Genomic DNA, 20,900 nt, shown 5'->3' on the forward strand with positions numbered 1-20,900 from the left:
TTGATCTTATTCTTTCCTTTAAGAGCTGAGCAAGCACATGTGCACGCAGGCATACACACACACACACACACACATACATGCTCCATCCTGCCGTACGCTGAGCCCTTGAAACAGCCCCAAACATTTTAAATACTTGGACTTGATCCTCAAAAGATTCTTTCCCCGTAAAACCCATTCAGGATGCTCCTTTGAGCCTGGGGATTTTCTTTCATCTTCCCAAACCCAGGAGAGATCCTACAGTAAATGACAGCTGCTGAGGAAAGATGAGCATTGTCCCCAGAACAGAAAGAACCTGGCATTTCCAGCTTTAAAACCTCTGCATTTCACGGGTCCCTGGCACTGTCTTTGTGGCTGTATTTTGAAAGAAGCATTATCACCCCCAGGGGCCGCGGCAGGTTGCAGGCTTTGAGTTACAGCTTCAGATCTCGCTATATGTTGGTTGTTATGCAAAATTAATTATCTTGGTCATTTGAATGTTTTCCCCTAAACATAATATAATCTCATTACAGACTACTCCATACCAGAATGAATCTTGAGCCAAATTCCATTTAGGAAATTGAAGGTAATTTAGAGTTATATGATTTGCAAAAAAAAAAAAAAAAAATAGGAAGAAGAAGTCCCTTTCTGTGCTAAATGCTAATTTGCTGTCTCTGTAATGTCGAAGTGACATTCGTTTGTTGGGGAATTGCTGTAATGTAGGGGATTTGGGGCAATGGGTGGGGCAGCCCAGAATTGTGGAGTGAGTTCTCTGGAAGTAGCCTGTGCAGAATTCTGGGATACAGGCTGCAGAGTACAGAGGCCAGCGGGCTTCCCGGGGATGGCGTTTGTCAGCTGGGGAGCCGGCAAGTGCGTGGGCATGCCGCCCTTCCAGCGGAGACTGCTGTGACTGAGGAGGCAAGGCTGTGGAGGAGCCGGGCGGGGAGGGAGGGGGCCTGGGCCTCGTGGGCCGGCCTCGCTTCAGCTGGCACCGCGGGGGTCAGTTTGCAGGGGCGGGGGAGGCTGAGCTGCCTTAACAAAGTACCACCCACTGAGCAGCTTAAACAGCAGAAATTCCTTTTCTCACAGTTCCGGAGGCTAGAAGTCCAAGATCTAGTTGTGGGCAAGACTGGTCTTTCCTGAAGCCTCGTTCCTTGGCTGCCTTCTCCCGGTGTCTTCACGTGGTCGGTCCTCTGTGTGCGTTGAGGTCCTCATCTCCTCCTCCTGTAAGGACACGGTCAGATTAGGTCCACTCTTGCACACGTGCGTGCTAAGTCACTTCAGTCGTGTCCGACTCTTTGCGACCCAATGGACCATAGCCTGCCAGGCTCCTCTGTCCATGGGATTCTCCAGGGGGGTTGCCACGCCCTCTTCCAGGGGACCTTCCCGACCCGAGGACTGACCCGAATCTCTTGCGTCTCCTGCGTTGGCAGGCACGTTCTTCACCACTAGCACCACCGGGGAAGCGCAGGTCCACCTTCTAACCTCATTTTACATGAATTACCTCTTTAGAGACCCCATTCTCCAAGCACAGTCATATTCTGAGGTCCTGGGGTTAGGTCTTCAACACACGAATTCACGGGGGACACAGTTCAGACCCTAAGGGACTGTGCAGCTAAGGCCGTCCGTCCAGCCATGAGCTCATCTCATCAGACACCCAGGAGCCGAACCTGGCTTCCCTGTTCCCACCCTCCCCTGCTCCTGATGCTTTCCGCATGGAGTAGCCCGAGTGAAGATGCTCTTAAAACATCTACCAGGTCATGACCTCCCCCCGTCCTCGGGTACCTTCCCTTTGCGTTATGAGTAAATACAGACCCTCCAGCAGCAGGGTCCCCAAGCGGCCCCTGCCTCACTCTCCAGCTCTGAGCTCCGGTCCCTGTGCTAAGGGCGCCTGCACCGCATGTCTCCCCCTTGAGCTCCTGAGCACTTTCTTCTCTGCCCCAGGGAGACACCTGTCTCTGCTTATCGTCTAACCAGCTCACTCCTCCTAACCCCTGGAGTCCCTGTTTAATTATCATTTCTGCAGAAAAGCCCTCCAGTCTCCCCCATCCTGACTGAAAGAAGCTCTTCCACTGCCTGGAGTTGGGGGAGCAGGCACCCCATAGAGACTGGCCAACAGAAGAGAAAATGAAGACCCAACATAGTCCCCAGCAACTTCACTCCTGGGCACATATCTGAAAAAAATAAAAACTCGAATTCAAAAAGATTCATGCAGCCCAGTGTTCATAGTGAGTGAAGTCGCTCAGTTGTGTCCGACTCTTTGCGACCCCATGGACTGTAGCCTACCAGACTCCTCCCTCCATGGGATTTTCCAGGCGAGAGTACTGGAGTGGAGTACATTTCCTTCCCCAATGTTCATAGCAGCACGATTTACAACAGCCAAGGTACGGAAGCAGACTAAGTGCTCATCAACAGATGAATGGACTGAGAAGTGGCGTGGAATACTACTCAGCCATTTAAAAAAGAGTGAAAACTCGCCACTTGAAGCAGAATGGATGGACTTGGAGGGCAATGTGCTAAGTGAATTAAGTCGGACAAAGGCAAATACGCGTGGTATCGCCTCTACGTGTAATCTCTTGTGTTGTTGGAAGAGGGTGTTTGTTATGACCAGTGCATTGTCTTGGCAAAACTCTATTAGCCTTTGCCCTGCTTCATTCCATATCACAAGGCCAAATTTGCCTGTTACTCCAGGTATCTCTTGACTTCCTACTTTTGCATTCCAGTCCCCTATAATGAAAAGGACATCTTTTTTGGGTGTTAGTTCTAAAAGGTCTTGTAGGTCTTCATAGAACCGTTCAACTTCAGCTTCTTCAGCATTACTGGTTGGGGCATAGACTTGGATTACTGTGATATTGAATGGTTTGCCTTGGAAACGAAGAGAGATCATTCTGTCGTTTTTGAGATTGCATCCAAGTACTGCATTTTGGACTCTTTCGTTGACCATGATGGCTACTCCATTTCTTCTAAGGGATCCCTGCCCACAGTAGTAGATATAATGGTCATCTGAGTTAAATTCACCCATTCCAGTCCATTTGAGTTCGCTGATTCCTAGAATGTCGACGTTCACTCTTGCCGTCTCCTGTTTGACCACTTCCAATTTGCCTTGATTCATGGACCTGACATTCCAGGTTCCTACGCAATATTGCTCTTTACAGCATCAGACCTTGCTTCTATTACCAGTCACATCCACAACTGGGTGTTGTTTTTGCTTTGGTTCCATCCCTTCATTGTTTCTGGAGTTATTTCTCCACTGATCTCCAGTAGCATATTGGGCACCTACTGACCTGGGGAGTTCCTCTTTCAGTATCCTATCATTTTGCCTTTTCATACTGTTCATGGGGTTCTCAAGGCAAGAATACTGAAGTGGTTTGCCATTCCCTTCTCCAGTGGACCACATTCTGTCAGACCTCTCCACCATGCCCGCCCGTCTTGGGTTGCCCCACGGGAATGGCTTAGTTTCATTGAGTTAGACAAGGCTGTGGTCCTAGTGTGATTAGATTGACGAGTTTTCTGTGTATGGTTTCAGTGTGTCTGCCCTCTGATGCCCTCTTGCAACACCTACCATCTTAGTTGGGTTTCTCTTACCTTGGGCGTGGGGTATCTCTTCACGGCTGCTCCAGCAAAGCGCAGCCGCTGCTCCTTACCATGGAAGAGGGGTATCTCCTCACTGTAGCCCTTCCTGACCTTCAACGTGGGATAGCTCCTCTAGGCCCTCCTGGGCCTTTGCAGCCACGGCTCCTTGGAGGTGGGGTAGCTCCTCCCGGCTGCCCACCCTGACCTCGGACGCGGGGTAGCTCCTCTCGGCAGTTTCTGTGCCGTTGCAGTCTGGCACTCTCGGCCGCTGCCCGTGACCTCGGACATGGGGTAACTCCTCTTGGCCGCCGCCCTTCGGGCATGGGGTCCTCCCGGCTTCTGCCCCTGACCTCGGATGTGGAGTAGCTCCTCTCGCAGCTGCGCTTAGCGTGCCGGTCGCAGCCACCTGCGCTTAGCGCGCTAGTCACAGCCGCGAAATTAAAAGACACTTACTCCTTGAAAGGAAAGTTATGACCAACCTAGATAGCATATTCAAAAGCAGAGACATTCCTTTGCCAACAAAGGTCCGTCTAGTCAAGGCTATGGTTTTTCCTGTGGTCATGTATGGATGTGAGAGTTGGACTGTGAAGAAGACTGAGTGCTGAAGAATTGATGCTTTTGAACTGTGGTGTTGGAGAAGACTCTTGAGAGTCCCTTGGACTGCAAGGAGATCCAACCAGTCCACTCTAAAGGAGATCAGCCCTGGGATTTCTTTGGAAGGAATGATGCTAAAGCTGAAACTCCAGTACTTTGGCCACCTCATGCGAAGAGTTGACTCCTTGGAAAAGACTCTGATGCTGGGAGGGATTGGGGACAGGAGGAGAAGGGGACGACAGAGGATGAGATGGCTGGATGGCATCACTGACTCAATGGACGTGAGTCTGGGTGAACTCCGGGAGTTGGTGATGGACAGGGAGGCCTGGCGTGCTGCGAGTCATGGGGTTGCAAAGAGTTGGACACGACTGAGCGACTGAACTGAGCTGATGTGTAATCTAGAAAGTACAGTAACCTGGGGCTTGGCTCCCCTGTGCTTGGTGGTAAAGAACCCACCTGCTAATGCAGGAGACATGGGTTTGATCCCTGGGTCAGGAAGATCCCCTGGAGAAGGAAATGGCAATCTACTCCAGTATTCTTGCCTGGGAAATCCCACGGACAGAGCCTGGCAGGCTACAGTCCTTCGGGTTTCAAAGAATTGGACACGACTTAGCAACTAAACAACGACAACAAGAGAACGTAGCAAAGAAAAAGCGAACTCACAGACACGGGAAGCTAACTAGTGATTAGCAGCGGGGAGAGGGGAGCAAGAAGGGGCCCAGCAGGGGTGGGAAGCAAACGGGTTATTACAGGATTACAGGGAATCGTGTGTGAAACTTCTGGAAGTTGTAAAGCCCTATAGAATTTAACAAATTTTTCATTCATTAGAGAAAAGAGAATGAATGAGCGAGTAAGTGAACGAACGAACAGACCTCCAAACACAGTATGATAACTTTCACTCCAGTGAAAGTTGACAGCATCAGCCATGGGGTCGTGATCTCAGCCCTGGTGCAGAGGAAACACCCTTGGGAACTCAGGGGTGTTCTCGCCTTTGGCCACCCAACAGAGCCTGCCAGGAGGAGCTCACCTCTCTCACTTCTTTTCCCCCTCAACCCACTGCAGGTGAAAACCCACAGCTGTGAGAGCCCTGGGACCTCCACCCAAACTTCCATCCTCGTAGAAATATCAACTTATAAATGTAAACCGTTGAGAGTGAAGCTGAGAAACATTTCAAGCCGCAGTGGGAGTCCCCTTTAGATTTCTCCCTGATTTCTTTCTCTGGATTATTATTACCTGAAAACCTAGTCAAGCCAATCTCTCCTTCCTCCTCAGACTGATGGCTGTGAGTTAATGAACAACCCTCCAAGAATGTAACATCCTTGTTCAGACTCGGGCAAGTGTAGCTGTTAGTGAACTGTGAGTAGGACATTAGTAAACGATTCCTGGAAAGAATAGATCAGAATGTCATTCCCTGGTAACTGACATGATCAGAAGTGTGGTCCTCACCCTGAGATGAGGAGGGGTCTGGGGCTCGTTTATTGGGAAGTTGATTCCAGGAAGAACTGAGGAAGAGAGGGTTCAGTGGGCTGAATCACACCACACTCCCTGGTGAGATATCTGAGTCCTATTTCCTGTGACCTGTACAGCGTGGTGAGGTTCAGGGTCTTGAGGCACAGAGGTTGTCCTAGATTATGTGTGTGCTCTTAACACAATCACGTGTATCCTTGTAGGGCTTTCCAGGAGGGGGTAGCGGTGAAGAACCAGCCTGCCAATGCAGGAGACATAAGAGACGCAGGTTCCATCCCTGGGTCGGGAATATCCCCTGGAGGAGGGCGTGGCAGCCCACTCCAGTGTTCTTACCTAGAGAATCCCACAGACAGAGGAGCCTGGCGGGCTATAGTCCATGGGGTCGCACAGAGTGGGGCGCGACTGAAGTGACTGAGCACACGTGCACATATCCTTGTAGGAGGGAGGCATATGGAGATTTGACTACAGAAGAGAAGGCCGTGTGTTGGCAGAGGCAGAGACTGAAGCAATGCAGCCACAAGCCGAGGATCCTGGCAGTCACCACACACTGTGGGAGAACTGTGTCTGTTGCTTTTAAGTCAACAAGCCTGTGGTCATTCATTATGGGAACCAATACTGTGTGGAACCAAGAAGCTTCCTGCTACGGGCAACTGGGGCTCAGTCCACGGGCCCATCCCAGATCCGTCCCAGCTGGGGGATGAGCAGCTGGGCGACTGAGTCACTGTTGCATCAGTCATTGGGGGAAGCCCATTCCTGGGAGGCTCCCCTCTGTCCCACGTGCAAACCACATGCCAGCAGCCAGAGAGAGCGCCCAGAAAGAGCTGCAGCTACCACAGTTACAAGCCAGCCGTGGGTCAGACTGCACAGAAATGAGGAATGCCAAGGGCTCATGGGTGGGGCGCCGACAATGTCTACTACACGCAGAAAATAAAAGAAAAACTCAAGAGTGAAAAGCCAGGGACTTCCCTGGTGGTCTGGTGATGAAGAATTCGACTTCCAATGCAAGGGACGTGGGTTTGATCCCTGGCTGGGGAAATAAGATCCCACATGCCATGGGCCAACTAAGCCCATGTGCCACAGGGATTAACAGAGAAGCCCACACGCTGAGAGGAAGACCCAGCGCAGCCACACACACACACACAAAAAACAGTGAAAACCCAAACTAGGGCACAGTGTTGAACCTGCACCAGGACGTTCTTCAGCGAACACACCAGGACGCTGACTGAAGCTGAACACGAACCCGCAGCTCCAACGTTACCTGTTACAACATCCCGGGATGGCAAAGAGAGCTAGCGCGGGTTGAGGGTTTGCCTCGTCTTTTCACTGACTGGACCACGGTTCTCTTTAAAGGGCTAGGTCAGTTTTCTGGGGCTGCTGTAACCAATTGCCACCAAGTGGATGGCTGAAAACAGAAGTCTATTTAGTCCCTCGTTCCGGAGACTAGAAGTCCCCGACCCGGGCACTGGCAGGGTCAGCGCCTTCTGGAGGTTCCAGGGGAGGCCCCACTCCGTGTCCCCCTCCCCTGGCTCCTGGGGGGTCGCTGGCGATCCTCGGTGTTCCTGAGCTGGTAGGTGCCTCCCTCCAGCCTCTGCCTCCATCTTCGTGTACCCTTTCCCTGGGCATGTCTCTCTCTGTATCCTCGCCTCTTCTTATAAAGACACTCATCCTTGGATTAGAGTTCACCCCAAACCCAGGATGATCTGAAGACCCTTAACTAGGGACTTCGCTGATGGTCCAGTGGTTAAGAGTCTGCCTTCCCATGCAAGGGGCTCAGATTCCGCCCCTGGCCGGGGAGCTGAGATCACACCTGCCTCAGGGCAGCCAAGGCCACGTGCCACGACCGCTGGGCCCACACTGCGCGGGAAGCACCCCGTGCTGCAGCCAGCAGACCCGAGGAAGCGAAATTAGAGAAATGAAATGTCCTCAACTGACTACCTCTGCAAAGGCCCGATTTCCGAATACGCGCGCATTCTGAGCTTCCAGTGGACATGAATTTAGTGATAGTGAAAGTCGCTCAGTCATGTCTGACTTTTTTCGGCCCCGTGGACTATACAGTCCGTGGAATTCTCCGGGCCAGAATACTGGAGTGGGTAGCCTTTCCCTTCTCCAGGAGCTCTTCCCCACCCACAGATAGAACCCAGGCCTCACGCACTGCAGGTGGATTCTTTACCAGCTGAGCCACCAGGGAAGCCCAAGAACATTGGAGTGGCTAGCCTAGCCCGTCTCCAGCAGATCTTCCTGACCCAGGAATCGAACCAGGGTCTCCTGAACTGCAGGCAGATTTTTACCAGCTGAGCTATCATTTACCCACTATGAGGAGTTACCAGTATTGGCATTTTTACGGACAAGGGAACTGAGGGTGCCCAAGGTCACAGAGTTCGTGTGTGGAAGACAGATGGTCTCAGCCCAGGTTTCTAGGACGTGCACGCGCTCACGGCCTCACTGGACTGTCGGTCTCAGCCCAGGTTTCTAGGACGTGCACGCGCTCACGGCCTCACTGGACTGTCGGTCTCAGCCCAGGTTTCTAGGACGTGCACGCGCTCACGGCCTCACTGGACTGTCGGTCTCAGCCCAGGTTTCTAGGACGTGCACGCGCTCACGGCCTCACTGGACTGTCGGTCTCAGCCCAGGTTTCTAGGACGTGCACGCGCTCACGGCCTCACTGGACTGTCGGTCTCAGCCCAGGTTTCTAGGACGTGCACGCGCTCACGGCCTCACTGGACTGTCGCTAAGGAGGCTGTGGAGCTCCTGGAAGCTCCGAGCAAAGGCTCCTAGCGAAGCAGGCTCAAGGTGGACCAGGCGCAATGCAGGCTCGGGCAATATTAATTGCACAGCTGGAATGAACGTTCCAAACGGGCCCCAAATTCCAGGTTCTAAACACAACTAGTGCATTTCCTTCCTGCCTCCTGAGGCTGACTTTGCCCTGGAAAACCTATGGCTGGATGGGTGGGCGGCATGATCTGGCCAAGATCAATGGTCCACAGTGTGGACTTCTGTCCACCGCCGTTGTCCTTGGCATTAGAAAAACCCTCGGCGGCAAACCGTTCTGTATTTTATTGCCTTTCTACCTGGTTCTCAAACAGTTTCAAGCACACTGGCGCATCTTTTATCCTTAATGATCTGTCCTCCCGAAATTTATTTTTGGAAACAAATGAGTAAACGAAACCAAACCCAGCTTGATCCCAATAACTCTGAACCAAACAAATTGGGTCTTCTTCCTCATTTCTGTGCCGCTCGCAGGGCTTTAAAGGGTCTTACGAACCATTAATTTGTTGGCTCCTGTGGAAGTATTTATGCACAGCCATTAAGTAGCACAAACTCCGGAGGACGGTTGGGATTCTTTATGCATCTGGCCCCTGCCCCTGACTGCCTGTCTCCTCTCCAGAGAGGAAACACAAACAAGACTTTCAGCCGTGGGGCGGCCAGTTCATCAGAGCTGGGTTTTCCATCTCCAGACAGTCACTTGCCACCCTTACCCTCCCCTTCAGTCAAAAACAGCAGACTAAACACAAAGGCTGAAGGTTTTCTTAGGGGAGAATCTAGGTCCTTGAGTAATGAATTAGTCACACCCTAAAAAGTGATTTCCCCACCCAAAAACGGCAAGTTCGCATCTAAATGGTATCCTCTTAGCCGTGGTACGAGGAGGAAACTCTTACAGTGCAATTCTGACGCCGACAGCGGGCGTGGCGTTAAATGCGACAGGCTAAGACTGTGCTCAGCGCAGACACTGACGTCTCAGAAGTCCCCGGGCCACCTGCACTTCCTTTATTTTTCTTTATTTCAGTTGTATTGCTAATTATCTTTTTTTTAAATATATGATTGATTGATTTTTGGCTGCGCCATGGGGCATTCAGGATCTAGTTAATCCGCCAAGGATCACAGCTGTGCCCCCAGCAGTGGGAGCGTGGAGTCTTAACTCCTGGGCCACCAGAGAAGTCCCTACCCGCACTTCTGACCATCTGGCTACAGACTCAGGGCCCCTACCACTGCCCCAGGTTTGATGATTCACTAGAATGACTCCAAGAACACAGGAAAGTGATGTACCGACTATTATCTTTTTTTTTTCATAAAGGATACAATGAGGACCAGTCGAAAGATGAGACCCGAGGGTGAGGAGTGGGAGAGCCCCAAGGTCAAGCTTCCGTGTCCTCAGACACTGCACACTCCCCAAACATGCACACCTGATTACCAACCACTAGAGCAATGGGCTTCAGTGTCCAGAGCTTTTCCTGAAGTTTCATTGAAAAGGCATTATTCTTTGAATCATCACATATGTGACTTAACTCTCTCTCAGCCCCTGACCTGCCCAGAGGAGCGGCTGATGTCACCTGTCACCTCAACTCCCTAATCACAAGGTTGGTCTTTCTGTGCGGCCTGTCCCCATCCTGCATCATCTTTCTGGCATGAACTCAGGTGCGGTCTGAGGCGCCCACCAGGAGCACCAGACTCGCCTATCATGAAGCCTCCCCCCAGGAAGCAAGATCAATTAAACTTATTCTTTTTTAGTATTTTATTTATTTATTTGGCTATGCCGGGTCTTAGCTGCAGCATGAGGCATCTTTTTAGTTGAAGCACATGGGATCTAGTTCCCTGACCAGGGATCGAACCTGAGCTGCCTGCTTTGGGAGCATGCAGTCTTAGCCACCCGACCAACAGGGAAGTCCCCAGACTTACTCTTCTGCTGCTGCTGCTGCTGCTAAGTCGCTTCAGTCGTGTCCGACCCTGTGCGATCCCATAGATGGCAGCCCACTAGGCTCCCCCATCCCTGGGATTCTCCAGGCAAGAACAATGAAGTCGGTTGCCATTGCCTTCTCCAATGCATTCAAGTGAAAAGTGAAGTCGCTCAGTCATGGACTCTTAGTGACCCCATGGACTGTAGCCCACCAGCCTCCTCCATCCGTGGAATTTTCCAGGCAAGAGTACTGGAGTGGGGTGCCATTCAATACAATTGATGGGGTCCAAATTAGAAAATATTCTCTCTCCTCTTGAACTGATAAAAATCTGTTGTCACTGGGTCAGTTTTCCAGTGCCTAAAGAGAGGGGATTCTTGCTTGCTGGAATCTGATCTACAGGACAGGCTGGAAAGGGTGGGAAAGGCTCCTGGAAGCCAGGGCTTGGGAAACAGTTGTTGGGGCATGAGTGGACAGTGGAGGAATGGGAGTGGGGGGATTGGGGCGTTGAGGACTGCTCAGCATGGCTTTAGGTTGGACTCCCCGTAATATGTTTGGAGAAACAACACAGGAATGAAACTCATTTGGATTTCTTTTGACTGTGGGCCCGTGCTTTTAAACATCTCCCTGCAAAGATTGAGCTGCAAGGCAGATCCCCCTGGGATGTATCATGATTCTATCCATATATAGATCTTCTTCTGATGGGGACATTTTCCCCTTTCACGTGACAAAGCCTCACCTTACAAATGGCAGCCTGTGCTTCGGCCTTCAAATCCAGGCAGGAAGGGCGTGAGCCAGGCCTTGGGGACCAAGGATGAAAGGCGAGGCCCTGGACCCAGGGACTGGTGGTGTGGTCATGGATGTTAGTCGTGCTTTTTCCTGTATGACTCAGTGCCGCCTGGAATTGGAGGGGAGACTGGCCTTGGGGAGGGTTGGAGGTGGTTCAAGTGGGAAAAAAGTGGTGAAGGAAGTCACCAGGGGTGGGGCCAAGGCAAGAGGAAAGGGCGCCACCTAGGGGTGGGAGGAAGAGGTGCCAGAAGAGTAGCCGGGAACCGAGGTCAAAGTGGAAGCAGCTCAGTTCAGTTCAGTTCAGTTCAGTCCCTCAGTCGTGTCCGACTCTTTGCGACCCCATGAATCGCAGCACGCCAGGCCTCCCTGTCCATCACTAACTCCCGGAGTTCACTCAAACGTCCATCGAGTCGGTGATGCCATCCAGCCATCTCATCCTCTGTCATCCCCTTCTCCTCCTGCCCCCAATCCCTCCCAGCATCAGAGTCTTTTCCAAGGAGTCAACTCTTCGCATGAGGTGACCAAAGTACTGGAGTTTCAGCTTTAGCATCATTCCTTCCAAAGAAATCCCAGGGCTGATCTCCTTCAGAATGGACTGGTTGGATCTCCTTGCAGTCCAAGGGACTCTCAAGAGTTTTCTCCAACACCACAGTTCAAAAGCATCAATTCTTCGACGCTCAGCCTTCTTCACAGTCCAACTCTCACATTCATACATGACCACAGGAAAAACCATAGCCTTGACTAGACGGACCTTTGTTGGCAAAGGAATGTCTCTGCTTTTGAATATCCTATCTAGGTTGGTCATAACTTTCTTTCCAAGGAGTAAGTGTCTTTTAATTTCATGGCTGCACTCACCATCTGCAGTGATTTTGGAGCCCCCCAAAATAAAGTCTGACACTGTTTCCACTGTTTCCCCATCTATTTCCCATGAAGTGATGGGACTGGATGCCATGATCTTCGTTTTCTGAATGTTGAGCTTTAAGCCAACTTTTTCACTCTCCTCTTTCACTTTCATCAAGAGGCTTTTTAGTTCCTCTTCACTTTCTGCCATAAGGGTGGTGTCATCTGCATATCTGAGGTTATTGATATTTCTCCCGGCAATCTTGATTCCAGCTTGTGCTTCTTCCAGTCCAGTGTTTCTCATGATGTACTCTGCGTATAAGTTAAATAAGCAGGGTGACAATATACAGCCTTGACATACTTCTTTTCCTATTTGGAACCAGTCTGTTTTTCCATGTCCAGTTCTAACTGTTGCTTCCTGACCTGCATATAGGTCATGTCCAACTCTTTGTGACCCCATGGACTATATAGTCCATGGAATTCTCCAGGCCAGAATACTGGAGTGGCTGGCCTTTCCCTTCCCCAGGGAATCTCCCCAACCCAGGGATAGAATCCAGGTCCCCCACATTGCAGGCAGATTCTTTACCAGCTGAGCCACCAGGGAAGCCCAAGAACTCTGGAGTGGGTAGCCTATCCCTTCAACAGCAGATTTTCCAGACCCAGGAATCGAACTGGGGTCTCCTGTGTTGCAGGCAGATTCTTTACCAACTGAGCTATCAGAGAAGCCCAGAAAAGCAGAAGGATTGGCCAGCATCACCCACCCCAGGAGAACTGAGGTCTTCGTGCTCCTCAAGTTTTTATTCTTGTTCCATGTCAGTCGCTCAGTCGTGCCTGACTCCTTGTGACCCCATGGACTGTAGCCCGCCAGGCTTCTCTGTCCACGGGATTCTCCAGGCAAGAATACTGGAGTGGGTTGCTATTCCTTCTCCAGGGGCTCTTCCTAGCAGGAATGAATTTCTCAGAGTCTGGGCCCTGGTCCCTGGAATCTGTGTAGCTCTCTGCCTCTGGTGGGAAGGTGGGTCTAACACTGTCCCCACCCCTACGGTTCAGGTAGGAAAGGGGGACTCCTTCACCTAAACTACATTTTTTTCCTTTAAAAAAAAAACTGTTATTACTGTTATTTATACCACTTTTGGCATAAAGTTTAATTAACATCAGAGAAGCACTTCATATTTATAAACCGCCTTTCCTCTGACACTTGTCTGACACTTACCAAAGGCTCTGGGAACTTTAAAGAAGCCACATAGAGCTCGGCCTGACTCCACCCTCCTGTCAAAGGCAAGCGTGGAGAGGGGAAAGAAACGGACCACGGGGCTTACTCAGCATCCCCACCGACTTCCCAGAGCAAACCAGTGATGTGGGAATTATATCCCCTCCTCACAGGCACAGAAAGAGCTTCCCAGAAGCAAACTGCGTGGCTTCTCTGTGCAAGGTCGTGTGACCCAGGCCACGCTTTCCCAAAACACTTCCCACCCACACGGACCTATGAGGTCTCCAAATGAAGTTCACCAACACGTGCATTCTTCGTTCATCTTAAAGCAACCCACATCAATATCCTGCATAATTAATCCACATCTTTTTTTAAGTTTTTTTTTTTTTGGATATCGACCATTTTTAAAGTCTTTATTGAATTTGTTACAATATTCCTTCTGTTTCAGGTTTTGCTTTTTTGGCCAGAGAGGCATGTGGGATCTTAACCAGAGACTGAACCCACACCCCATGACTCAGAAGGCGAAGTCTTAACCACTGGACCACCAGGGAATCCCTTTTAAAATAAATCCCCAAATCACCTTGGGAGTTGCACAATTAGTGTCCTCATCACAAGAAAAACATTTTCTAACTATGTGAGGTGGTGGATGTTAACTAAATTTATTGTGGTGACCCTTTGCTACATAGTCACATATCAAATCATTAAATTGTACACCTGATAGTAATACTGTAATATATGTTAATTCATGCTCAGTCAGTAAGTCATGACCAACTCACGGCAACCCCATGGACTGCAGCCCGCCAGGCCACTCAATCCATGGGATTCTCCAGGCAGGAACGCTGGATCTTCCTGACCCAGGGATCAAACCCTCATCTCCTGCGTTGGCAGGTGGGTTCTTTACCACTGAGCCACCAGGGAAGCCCTATATGTCAATATATCTCAATAAAACTGAGGAGAAAAGAACTTAGGTGAGATTCTCTAAGAGTAAACATCGGTCATGAAATCAGAACAAGTGATGACGATCCTCAGTTCACAATCTTTACAAAAACAGAGCTGCAGGGCGGATTTGGCCCATGGGCTGGTGTTTGCTGACTCCCTCCTCTGGCAGATGATGATCAATCAAGAAAAGAAAAACATGGACGTGGTCCTGGCCTCTCCTGGCTCCTGAGAGCCCCTCGTCAGCTCTCTTCATTTCGCCTTTTGTTCTGTCTTGAGTTGGGGACCTCAGAATGGGATCCTGAAACAAAGACTCGAGGGCACATCATTTATACAGAAGTGGTCCCCGGACTCCCCAGGAGGGCAGCGAGGAAATGAGATGGGAAAGAGTAGGCAAGGACTGAAGGATCTGCCACTGACCCCGTTACCATGGTGAGCGGCTGGCGCTGGTCTCACTGGGACCCCTGGAGACAGAACACACCTGGGAGTTGCCCTTCCAGCCCGGGCGTGACTTGGAGTAATTACCCTCCAACCCCACCGGTAACTAGCTGGGCGCTGCTCCTATGAGTCTGCGAGACTGCCTGGCGGTTCCCCTGATAATGGTGGGGACTTTGTACGTGGAGTGTGAGGTACCAGGGGATGGAGTGGGACCCTGGCGGCATCGTCCCCTTTAGCGTCTTCAGGAGCACACACTTCCTTCGCAAAACAATTCTCCTTTTCGCCCTGTAAGCAGCAGCTCTGAGTTACTGGGCTCACGTAAGGAAATGACACCCTCTCCATTTCCCCCTAATATGTGCAAAAAAAATGTAACACATCTTGAAATATATTTTGACAAGCTCAAGGCTGTGAGCCTCTGGAGAGCAGGAGCGATAGCAACAGGTCGCTTCGCCCTCTGATTATTCACAAGGCCTCACTCCTTCGACAGCCACACCCCCTTTGCCTTCGACAGTGAAAGAGGGAGGGGGCTGAGGTGGTGGCGGCGGGTCAAGATCGCACCTTTGTCTCCGTTTCACGGAAGAGAAACCAAAAGAGCTGCAGCTGTGGGCCCAGGGCCACACGATGAGTAACAGCGGAACCGAGCCATCATCACAGGCCCTCGCTGCACCCGAGGGCTGCCTGCAGCCCCTGCAGCACGAGCTGCGCCGGGAGCAGAGCTGCGCCGGGGCAGAGGCAGGACAGACGGAAGGGAGACTGGCACTCAGCCGGCCCCCAGGACTGTCTCCGTCCAATCGGCCACAGGAGTGAGGGGTCTTCCGTGTGCGGAAATGGACGCCTTAGCCCAGGCCTGTGCGTGGCCTGCCGCCCACACCAGACACAGAGCTGTCCAGAAGTCGTGATTGGAGACTGGCGGCCAGCGGGGAGGGCACCAGCTCACCAGGGCTGGAGGCGTGGGAGCGTCCACCCTGGGCGCAGGTGGTGGCGGGCATGTGCCCCACGAAGAATGGCAAGGTCACAGTAAAACCAGCTGAAAGTGGGTGCGTTTCTATTATCAAGGTGCCACAACTGCTCGACACAACACCAACGATAAACTCCTCTTCCTTGGAAAGTATCTTCCGTTGGTCTAAGTTCTAAACAGTGGCTGTGGTTACCGGTTGGGTATTTTTCAAACTGAAGTATAACTGATTTACTGTATCAGGTAAGTTTCAGGCGTACAGCACAGATTCTTTCCCCTTATAGGTTATTATTTAGCACTGAGATACGCCCCTGTGCTGTACAATAGGTCCTTTTTGGTTACCTATTTTATGAGTAGCAGCTCGTATCTGCTGGTCCCAAACTCCTAATCCATCCTTCCTCCACGGCCCCTGTCCTCCTGGGTAACCACAGGTTTGTTTTCTGTGCCTGTGAGTCTCTTTCTGTTTTGGAAATAAGTTCATTTGTGCGCTCTAGTTTTCTTTTTTCTTTTTTAGACTCCACATATAGGTGATACCATATGATATTTGTCTTTATCAGACTTATTTCACTTACAGTGATCATCCCTGGGTCCAGCCGGGTAGGTGCAGATGGCATTATTTTGTCCTCTTTTATGGCTGAATAGAATCCCGTTGTGGGTATGTGTCACATCGTCTTTATCCATTCAACTGCCGATGGACACTTAGGTTGCTCCCGGGTCTTGGCCGTTGTGAGCAGCGCTGCTGTGAAGACTGGGGTGCAGGTATCCTTTCGAATTACAGTTTTCTCTGAGCACATGCCCAGGCATGGGATTGTTGGATCATATGGTAGTTCCATTTTTTGTTTTTTAAGAAACCTCCTTACTGTTCTCCATAGTGGCTGTACCAATTTGCATTCCCATCTTGGGATTTAATAATACACACGTGAGCCTTAGATTAGCACATTTTTATTACTTGAATTTTAATAAATGTTGTATTCTCCTAGGGAGTTAATTTAGTTCTGCAGTCTGCCCCCAACACACTCCAACCCAGCGACACAACAGGCTCGTTTTAAAAGTGGGTTCCTGTGAAACGAGACAAGGACACCTATCCTAGGCTCTTCCACCAATGGGACCGGCCAAGGCAACTGGGCAAAAAGAAGAAGAAATACAAGGCATCCAGATGGGGCGGGGGGAGTAAAACTACCTCTATTTGCAGATGATATTCTCCTGTACATAGAAAAATCCCAATGAATTCCCTAAAAAAAAAAAAAACCTGAAGTACTAAGGTCAACAACATTGAGATCAAGATCAACATAAAAACCAACTGTAACCCTATGCACTAGCAATAAACCATTTGATAACAGAATTATGAAAACCATTTATAATTACATCAAAAAGGAATAAAATACTCAAGACCAAATTTAACAAAAAAAGTGAAGACATACACTGAAAACTATAAAAACATCATTGAAAGAAATTAAACAAGATCTAAATAAATGGAAAGACACCCCATGTTCACACTCCTCAAACTGATGCATAGATTCAACATAATTCCTATCAAAGTCTCCTTTTTTGAAGAAATTGACAAGCTGACCCTAAAACTCATATGGGAATTCAAGGGGCCCAGAATATCAAAGAATATTTCGACATTCTTAAAAATGAAGAACAAAGTAGAAGAACTCACACCTCCCAATTTTAAAACTTAGCTCAAAGCTACAATAACCAAGATGTGGTGGTAACTAGCATAAAGTTAGACAGAGATAATGAAATAAAATTGAGTCCAAAAATAAATCCTAATTTATAGTCAATTGATTTTTGACAAAAGGAGCCAAGACAATTCAATGCAGAAAGAATCGCCTTTTTAATTACAGTGTTGGGGTGAAAAGATATTCTGGCACAAGAGAATAAACTTGAACCCCTACCTCATGCCACATACAAATATTACATTAAAGGGGAATATAGACCTAAATGTAAGAGCTAAAATTATGACCCTCTTAGGAGAAAACATGGGAGTAAGTATTTATGGCCTTGGGTTAGCCAATGATTTCTTAGATATTTCACCAATATGGTGAACCCCGAAAACAATTTGCAAAGTGAAAAAGCCAGATACAGAAGTGCACACGATCACAAGCTGTAATGTTTTTCGGGGCGGGGAGGAGAGTAAGTATAAATCTTGGTTCATATATGAACTATTTTCCTGAATTTGAACACTATCTTTAAAACTGAAATTCACTTCTTATAACTGATAACTGTTTTAAAACCAAAATACAAACAAATAATGATTGGTACTGACCCTTGATACGGGCTTCCCTCATAGCTCAGTTGGTAAAGAATCCGTCTGCAATGCAGGAGACCCCGGGTTGATTCTTGGGTTGGGAAGATCCGCTGGAGAAGGAACAGGCTATCCACGCCAGTATTCTTGGGCTTCCCTGGTGGCTTGATGCAATTATTACTGAAAGTAACTCTGAAATATAGAGGAGATAGGTAAAAATGATCGGCTCCAGGCATCAGATATGCTGGTTTCCTGGGTGTCGCATGTGTCATAAATAGTTGGAAAAGCACACTTTAAAGAAACCAGTTGTACCCAGAGTAATATGGGTATTTAAGTCCAATGGTTCTTCATAGTTATCAATAAGATATTGATCTATTTCAGGTACCTAGTCAAGTACTTCAACCTTGTATGGACCATTTCCACATCATAATTTAATCTCCACACCCCCAAATACAAAAGCCAGTGCTAAAAGAGACAAATGTGTATATATGGAATACATAAGTACGTGTGTGTGGTTGTTCTTATTTGGTTTGGCTTTTATATATTTTTTTTATTTTATCTATTTTTTGGCTGCACTGGGTCTTCGTTGCGGCACGTGGGATCTAGTTCCCTGATCGGGGATCGAAGCCCAGGCCCCGTGCATTGGGAACGTGGAGTCTTAGCCACTGGACCACTGGGGAAGTCCTTGTTTGGTTTGGTTTTGATTTTGCTCTTCCTATAGCAGCTCTCAGGGTGGGTGGCTCAGACAATATGCCAGAGGAGGCCCTTCCACATGCACAGGGATTAGGGTGTTTATTTTGTGTGTTTATCTCGCGGCCTCAGTCCTCTGGGCTGAGTAGTTTTGAACCCTGTAGGTTCTTCCTAACATTCGCTTCTGTCTGATCAACCCTAACGTGGTTCGTTCTTGCTCTCACTTCCAATCACTCTTTCCTTTCTTCAAAGAAGCAAAATTTCTTTCATCCTCCCTGGAAAGGCTCCTCCCCTCCTCTTTGCTCTCTCCCTGACCCTGTATCAGCAGTGGTAGCCTTCCTCTGGGTTACACAAAGAGCTCTGCCGTGTCACTAGAAACATTTCCCACGGACACGATTCTCTGATAAAGAAAATCAAAGGTCAGAGACACATATCTTCCGAACACTTCACGCACAGTTAAGTTCCAAGCAGATAACAACGCACTTAATTTTACAGAATGTAAACAATTCGAAGGTTATGCTGAAAGGATAGCATACGTACATGCACAGACGTGTATAATTCTTCTAAGTGGTCATAACAGGACTGTCGTGCGTAGGTGTTGACACCGACAAAGCGACAGGCGCTTTTCACATGAGTCGGGAACGGATGACGTCCTCCTGGTTGGCTGGAGTGGTCTTGCGAGTGCTGTGCCCAGCTGGACCCTGGGGAAATACACTGAAGAGAGACACGTAGGAGAACCCGCCAGATGCTCCATAAACACCCCGACTACTATAGAACAGTTTCAGAGCCGCTGGTGTGTAGACGACCGTGTTTAAAGTGGCCAATTCTATAAGCTACCACGTTCATATTTTTAATGAGCCCTGAGTTTCCTGCTCAAACGCTGTGTGTTGAAAACAGACATAACTCAGAGCCATTTACATTGCTTGGGTGTTTCTAGCTGCTTTCTCTAAAAGCAAAGAGAAGGGAGGGGGGGAAGCAATTGGCAGGCATGGTGATTGATGAGCAGGGCAAAATATTTTCCGTTTTCAAACAGAGAGACCTAAAGCAAGCATTGAGCCACGGTTAAGTTCTGTGCAGAGAGGAACAGACTCCCAACTTGATGGAGCACCCTTCAGGCCTCAGGTAACCCAGAGCGCTCCGAAGCCTAATCAGTTACACGCTGGTAATACAGCCCCTGAAGACAAACAAAGCATCCATTACGTGCTCAATGCAATCGCTCACATGCACTTCTGGTCATTACTGAGATTACTCATTATTTATGTAGAGCCGCCAGCGCATACACCGCGCTGTAAAATGGATGTAACGCGCCCATTACCCTAATGCTGATTAACTGAGAAGGAAACGGTGGTCAGCTTTCAGGGACTGTCGTCCGTCCCCTTGGAGAGGAAAGATGGACAGGACGCGGCACGCGCAGTGATGGAGCGAGCCCACGTTTCCTCCACACGTGCCTCCTGCAAGATGGCGCCTCCACGGCCCATCACGAACCCGCCCTCCCAGGCGCGGACCAGAAAGCCCTAAGCTCACTGCAGCGACAGGCCCACCGTCACCTTGCACATTTCATGCAGAAATATCTCTCCGCCGGTACTGTTTTCAGAGCGGAATTCAAGGTATATCTTTTCCTCCCATGAGATATATAGATGGCTTTCATCATATTTCATAATGCAAGCAATTGGAAACTATTGAACACACATTACCGGCCTATAGGTGGGGAAGTTTTCCTCCTGGATTGAAGCCATGCTTTCTGAAAGAATTAAAGGGTCATTTAAGGTGCTCAGCATACAAGAAAGTAAATGAAAATTTCAGGGGGTGTTTGTTATTGTTTTTTTAATGAGGGATAATGGATACAACTGATGCCTTTCTGGAATCTTCTAAGGGAGATGGCAAAAATCAACCTGAAATTAACAGGAGTGAGCTTGAGGGGCAGCGAGAACAATACCAGCATAAAAGTATAAAGTACGTAAAACATAATTAAAAGCCTGGTAGGTTGCGGTTTGCTCCTGATACTACTTTGGGGGGTTCACGTACATACAGTGGCAGTGAGGCGTGGCGTCTGGGAAAAAAGCAATATATTAATTCTCAGATCAATAGTTTGTGAAATACCTTTTTGCTGTCCCAAGAGTGTGACGGTTTCCCTGATAAGGAATGATTCTCTGGGAGGTGGGGGTTTCACTGGAGGAGCCTGCTCTCTGGAGGGGAGGAGGGGAAGGCAGGTTTCACTGGAGGAGCCTGCTCTCTGGAGGGGAGGGGGGGGAAGGCAGGTTTCAGTGGAGGAGCCTGCTCTCTGGAGGGGAGGGGGGGGAAGGCAGGTTTCACTGGAGGAGCCTGCTCTCTGGAGGGGAGGGGGGGGTTGGGGGAGAACAGCAGAGGAGAGGTCATTTAAGAGCTGGGATCGCGTCCTCCCCGGCTTCCCATTCTTAATCCATTTTGTTCTCAGCACAACACAAAAATGTCTCAAAACACATCCCCGTGACCGGAGCTGAGATCCGGCTCCAGGTAAAGCCCTTCTCTCGTTTT

At 49.3% G+C, this 20,900-nt stretch overlaps 1 long non-coding RNA gene across 1 annotated transcript in view; it reads right to left on the minus strand.

Annotated features, from left to right (window-relative positions):
- Positions 1 to 526: 526 nt before the first annotated feature.
- LOC132343886 (uncharacterized) overlaps positions 527 to 20,900 on the minus strand; it is a 20,691-nt gene continuing 317 nt past the window's right edge. The window contains exons 1-3 of the long non-coding RNA XR_009492897.1: positions 18,927 to 20,900; positions 17,718 to 17,888; positions 527 to 1,200 (exon numbers count right to left, since the gene is read on the minus strand). The exon at positions 18,927 to 20,900 is cut by the window's right edge and continues 317 nt beyond it. This is a non-coding gene — a long non-coding RNA (uncharacterized lncRNA). The remainder of the gene's footprint in view (positions 1,201 to 17,717; positions 17,889 to 18,926) is intronic.

Source organism: Bos taurus, chromosome 25, assembly GCF_002263795.3.
Source record: "Bos taurus isolate L1 Dominette 01449 registration number 42190680 breed Hereford chromosome 25, ARS-UCD2.0, whole genome shotgun sequence".
Taxonomy (NCBI): Eukaryota; Metazoa; Chordata; class Mammalia; order Artiodactyla; family Bovidae; genus Bos; species Bos taurus.